Source organism: Aplysia californica, unplaced genomic scaffold (assembly GCF_000002075.1).
Source record: "Aplysia californica isolate F4 #8 unplaced genomic scaffold, AplCal3.0 scaffold00286, whole genome shotgun sequence".
Classification (NCBI taxonomy): Eukaryota; Metazoa; Mollusca; class Gastropoda; order Aplysiida; family Aplysiidae; genus Aplysia; species Aplysia californica.
The window spans coordinates 381,169-388,005 of record NW_004797556.1 but is presented as its reverse complement, the minus strand read 5'-3'; positions in this window follow the sequence as shown (position 1 = coordinate 388,005).

The following is a 6,837-nucleotide window of genomic DNA, read 5'->3' as shown; positions in this document are numbered from 1 at the left end:
CTCTCTCTCTCTCTCTTTCTTTCTCTCTTACTTTTTACACATTGTTAACGAGCCTTTGTCCCTGTTATAACCGATTGGCTCCAATGAGGCCCTGTTATATTGCCCATAACTTTTAATGGAGACAAAGAATAGGAAAAAAATGGGGATGAAAAAAACCCTTGTTATTAGCGGCTCCCTGTTATGACCGGGCTATATAATATATGGTTTCCACTGTGTAGGGTTTTGCTTTCTTCTACATTCCTGGAGCTTCTGGTGGTTGACCGCGTTTGTTTGTTTTGCTTGTTTGTTTGCTTGTTTGTTTTGTTTGTTTGTTTGTTGTTTTTTGTTGTTGTTTGGTTGTTGTTTTTATTTCAGATTAAACCCATGTCTTTCTCTCGACAAGCTTGCGGCACACACTTTCTTGGACTTTGCTGAAACTTGTCTAGTACTCCTTCCTTTGTGGGGCTTGTCGATGTCCATGGTCCTCCGGAACGCTTCTTGAGGGTCCTTTTAAACGTACAGTTAATTCATCGACTAAATGACAATTTAACCGACGGGCGCTAGATCTGGGTCATCGTTAAACTGACAGTTTGTCGACGAGAGAAGTTCCATTTAGACGTACAGGATTTTTTATCGTTAAAGTGTCAGTCCTTGACGAAACACACCGAAAATAAAAATAGAAAAAAAGAAAAAAAAATATAACTTCTCAATCCGTCATTAAATTGTGTTCCCCGCATGATTTTGACTAATTTTGGGTGTTGATCACGAAAAGTTTTTCTTTTGTAATTTGACCAATATTTAGGAACATTTTGGAGTGCATTTCCAACTCCGCCTGGGGCAACATCAAAGAAGCGCTCCCTCGTCGTCATGACTTCATTTCGCCGGCCGGAAAATATCTGCGTCGCCTGATATCTGGTGGTTGGACTGAGGGTTGCTCTTTTCCACGCTCGAAAAATGTTGACCAAGGGAGGTCGCTGGCCTGGCTCCACGAAGGAGTTTCGGTCCGAAAAGTGGCAAGATGTCTTGCAATGATTCACTCAGTTATTTTAAGGATGAGGGATGGAGTTTCACAACCAGAAGTGTGGGAGAACGAATGTGGTCGGAACCGCTATAAAGCGTACAAGGCAACAAGATCGCTGTCCTGACGACACCAGCTCGCGATCCATAGCCCACAGCAACGTCCAAGCGAGTGCCCAGACCACAAGGAACGCCCTAAATCAAATTTGACTCCGTTCAAGACAGCCAAAAGTCCGTCTGCCCCTAATCCGGGCCTACGACATCGTCCGACGCACCTTCGATAGACAAGTCAACAGTGGCCAAGTGTGCTGTTCATAGATGAGTCCAGATTCACCTTGTTCTTCAGTGACGGCGTGATTCGAATCTGGAGACGCTCCAGCGAACACTTTCAGGATGCCTGGACAGAATCATAGGGGAGAGCGGGGAGGCCTTGGACATGGGGAGACTTCGGACACGTCAATTCTCGTTGGACTATTGACAGTACACATTTTGTCACTGAATCACATAATGTGTAAAATGAGGTTTAGCTTGCTGTGTTTTTTACACCCAACTGAGCGACATCTTGCAGCTACTGTGAAGGTTGTGTTTTTGACAAGGGTGTATATCTACGTTTTCACACTTCAGTTTGTAAGGTTTTACACGTCAGAATAATACAGCAATCCTTTCACAAATTTGTGTACCTGTGCTCTATGGTGTCTGTTACGTATCAAATTCATAAGATTAAACCAAGCTTTCATGATGTCAGTTTCATGAACATGTTTCCTACACTACCCCCCTGTAGGGATACTTGATGCAGGGGGTGGGGTGACTTCTTACACTGTCCAAAGTCTCCCAACGATTAATTAAAGAGAAGTTGGAATCAGTGTTTATGGGAAAATTGAATTTAAAAAACGTACACCTTTCTTGTTGTATTTCTCGCACTCAACCATGTCAAGGAAATAGAGCCCCCAGTAGAAAGAGCCCTTAATTCCTATAAACATGAAACTCGCTATGCTCACCCTTGTTGATGACTCATTGCCTTTGCGTCGAGCAGAAGCCATGTGCAATGTGAAGAAATCTACTCTACAAGACCATTTAAAACTTAAAAAAAGAACCCCCCCAAAAAAAACTCTCGGGGTATTTGATGAAACATGTTCTTCTAATCCGACGTTTGTCATGATATATTATATGTCATGGTGAACAATATAATAATGCCAAAACATGGTATGTGAAAAAAAATCTACCCGAAAAGACTAGCTTTCTGGGTATCAGTTCAGTTCGAAAGTGGCGCCCTTCCCGTGCATAACTTTATGTTGTCATGGAACTTCGGATAATTCGGAAGTGTGTCCACTTCATTGTGAATATTAATGGTGTCGGAGAAAAACGAAGACGGTGACTTTGAGTGTCTTACCTAAGAAAATCTTATAAGAAAGCAATGCTTCCATCTATCCACCTGTGAATGATTAACATTTGGCCATTGTGATATGAGACCGTTTATTCCTCCTCCCATTTTAAACGCAGCAAAGGGGCCAAAAAGCTCCTATAAGTTTGCTGTTAAAATGGCAACCATCAGTATCAGTTTCTATTCTCCTGAAGTCTCTCATGTCTTTTAATTTTTTTTAATTTTCAAAAGTTCAAAGCGCAACACTTGAAGCTCATTTCGAAAAGAAAATTCCGATTTACCGTTTCAATTTGCAGACTTTATTTCCTGTAGCTATTTTGATTTGGCTGTGACATAACGCCTCCCGGAAAACTATAACTGCCAGACCATAATTTGAGAAGGTGGATCTCCGATTTTATGTCCTTTTTCGTCAGGATGTGACGCGAAGCCATAAAAAATATTGAAAACGCTTCAAACAGGCCATGTTCAAGAACATGGTTCGAATCAGAGGGCATCACTCGGAGAGAAATAGAATGTAGCTATAATAGCTTAGGAAAGACAGTACCTTCATTAATGTTGTGTTCTCACCAAATCCAGACGTCGACGACAGACTCTAACGAATCTAACGTTGAAAAGAATAGATGTACTTTTCATCATTTTAAAAAATCGCTTGCTATCAGGGGCATCACTGTCTGTTTTACAATGATAAGGGGTGATTTCAAGTCAACACGTACAAATGTGAGTAAAAGCGAACTAGTTTATAATGGTTGGATCACTGTTTTCTACGATTTACAGTGAGCGTGAAATACAATTTAACACCTCAAACAAAAGAAAAAGTATAAATGTATGCTGTGTCAGAGTCTTCCCTCTAAAAAAAAAAATCTACATGAGACACAGTGCCCGAAGTCACCCCTCTTTGTCCGAAGTCTCCCTCGCGTTTGTCCGATGTCTCCCGCATAGTGGGGTGGTTTCGGACATCTTAGGGTACCTCAGATAATATATGACACTCTGGCGGCAAAACATAATAATGCCCGAAGCTGATATCGTTCTCAGTGATGCCTAAATGGCTTATAATAATGGTGAAACCTTTTTCTTAGGCTTGAATTGTTCCTGAAGCGAGGGGTGGGGCCAAAGGTAAAAAAGTGTCCGAAGCCTCCCTGCTCTCTTATAACTATTATGAAGAGGGGATTATCGTGATGTGGGTTGCAGTTAATCAGTTAGACTAAACACCAGAGCACCTCTCTGTCATATTCAAGGAAATTTAACCAGAATTCGATACAGGGGCGAGATTTTTCAACCAATTGGACTGTCTGCTCTACTAAATCAATGCTCTGTGGCCAAGCGCCATCTTCCAGGACGATAACCTCGACCTCACCATGTTCTTCCAAGACGACTTCCTGCAGCAAAATGGAGTGAACAGGATGAATCGGCCGGCTAACTCACCTAATCTCAATCCCGTAGATCATTATTAATTATGAGATGTCCTTGGGCGACACAACAGGACCCATCAAACCCCGCCCAACAAAGGGGGCAAACCTTTTCGTATTCTCGAGCAGAAATCAATACAATACCACAGCTCAATCGAATTCAGTCCACCAGACAAGGTTACACTGGCTGTAAATGCTGATAATGGCAACATGCGTTTTTAAAAATTTCATTTTTCTTGTATGATGCGAGTGGCTTTTGAAAAGTAGGGGTACTTCATGCAATACTCTACTTTGAATTGGACGCACAAACACTAACATTATTGAAGCCATAGTTTGTAAAGCTTAACAGAGGTAATAAAGTATCCGATAATATACCGAAAGTACTATTTTCAAACATTTACGTAAAGCATTTATGTGTTACACACTGACAGGTCGCTAACCTTTTTGTGAGAAATATATTACATACATTCAATACACAATAATATTGTGCAACATAATTTATACACAGTAGTATGCCGAGTTTTTCTTTTTACAGTCTCTTTGCATTTTTTACTGACCAACGTTCTTCTTAGTTTTGTTCTTCTTATACTATGCATCGCCACTGAAGTACTTGGGCATCACGTTTGATCACACCCTCTCTGGCAAAGATCACATCACGAGAACAATCTCCAGGGCGAGAAAAGGCCTAACAGCCCTTAAGATGATGGCCAGAGCTAAGATGAGCCAGAAAATCCTTGTCATCCTCTACCAGACACTGGTACTCTCTGTCGTAGAGTACGGGCTCGGACTCTTGACCATATCAAAGGCGCAACTGCAACGACTCGAGGTGTTGCAAAATGAAGGAATGAGGGCAATCCAAGGGTGCACACGAGATACCTCAACTGCAGCAATGAGATACTTCCTAGACTTCCCATGTGCAGACGAGAGGCACAAACTGGCACAAGTCCAAGCTTTTCTGCGAGTCAGCGTAGACGAGACGAACCCTCTACATAAGAAAATGGGACGGCAGATGACATCAAGGCTGAAGAGGGGCACAGAATGGATGACTCAAGCCACGAACACCATCAACGAGTGCTGCCAGATTCAAGACATTATGAGAGGCAGGGATTGGGTTGTGGTCGATGATGCGCTCGGAGAGTACACAACAGTGAAGGCAACATTGGGTAGAGAATGTCGCAACTGGCCACTTGGAGCTACAAACGCTGAAATTGAAACCCTGATAGAAAAGCAGAGGGAACATGGAGATGCTGTGATCTTCATGGATGGATCAGTCAACAGAGGAGTCAAATCGAGCTGGGCCTTCAGTGTCAGAGTTGATGGGGTAGTAGTGAAAGAGCAAAGTGGAGCAACTGCACTGACAACATCAAGTATGTGTATGGAGATAAAAGCCATAAGTGAAGCTCTACACTGGATCAAGAAAACTAGCCATCTGCGAGCAGTAATCATTACTGACTCAATGAGCACACTACAGAAGGTATAGAAAGGGATGCTGTATGTGGACTGGAAGGCTGCGATCAGGGAGAGCAGCCTGGAAAGAGTGGCCTGGATCTTCTGCCGGGTCACGCGGGGGGTAACCGGCAACGAGAGAGCAGATAAGCTGGCTGGAGTAGCAAAAGTGGGAGGGAATTTGACACTGGACCCACCAACCGTCCTAACCGCTGTAAGGGAAAATTTGAGGAAGAATAGGTCGGATATCGGTTCCCACACTCTAGGGAGACTGAGGGAGAAGGGGATCCAAAGAGGAGAGGGGAAACACAGCCATCTGTGCGGACCAGCCCGACGGATCTCCAACCAGATCATGATGGGAACTATAAGTAGACAGACTCTGATATGGATCCTGAAGAGAGGGGGGAGAGCAGAGATGGACTTGTTCCGACTGCAGTGACCCCAACGCAGTGGACAAGTAAGGACAAGTAAGTAAGGACCTCCGGGCATCATAAGTATATCTTGAGGGAAAAAAGAATCCCGATGAGGTGAAACTCTGAGGGCAATACTAAAAATAAAGGAACTGTGTTGAACAATTTAATTGAATACATGTACCCGGGTAGTAAATATTCTCTAAAAGCACCAAATTAATTGAATAGTGAATACTCTCTAAAAGCGTATGATTTTATCCAAGTCACCTAATGATGATGACAACGATGATGATGAGGAGAAGGAGGAGGGAGAGGAGGAGGAGGAGGAACAGGAGGAGGAGGAGGAGGAGGAGGAGGAGGACGAAGACGACGACGTTCTTTTTTACCCTTCGTTTTCTCTTTGAAGTTGATGTTACTTTTTTGGCTTGCCGATCATGTCAGCAGGTTCCTCATTTCTTACCTTTGCCACTCACTGATGTTTGATTCTTTTAAAATAATAACATTTTGTTGTATTTTTTTTTCTCCTTTTTTGGGGGTTTGTTTTGCTCACTTTTAATCAAAACATTCTACCCTTTTCATATACTTGAACATATTCCATACTAAAAATAAAAGACCCTTCTTGTCAACTGGCTATAGCTGAAAACGCAATAAGTTAGCCGTCACCCATCGTCGCACAGCGAAATTCTCAAGGTTTCGCTTTTCTGTTCGTCTGCGGGATGATGAGCTGGGGAGGGGGATGGGGGTGCCCTCAACGGATGCCTTTACTCGGTAAATACAACGAGGCTTTCACTTAGAGTCAAAAAGCCTTTCTCGTTTTCTCTGCGTGAATAAACACATTCTCAGCTGCACTGGCTGCTTTCGGGTGGGCCCCTGGCACAGGTGTTGGTTCGTCCGAACAGCGGCTGGCACACCTGAGTGAAATATTTGCCAGCCAAATTATTGTGCGAGATCTAAAAGAGGCACTTGGGTCGATGACGGACGTTAGTTAGCGCGGTATCGTTCCTCCGTGGCCGTTACACGACAATGGTCGGAGTAATTTTCAAGCAGGTTCGCACACAAAACGGTATGAGGAGAACCCATGACCGTAAGGTTACAGAACCCACGCTATTTCCGTGAAAGGAGAAATGTTGGCAACGTTTAATGATTCCGGTCAGCAGGGAAGGGGTCTGCAGGGCGGGGGCTTAGGGTGAGGGGGGGG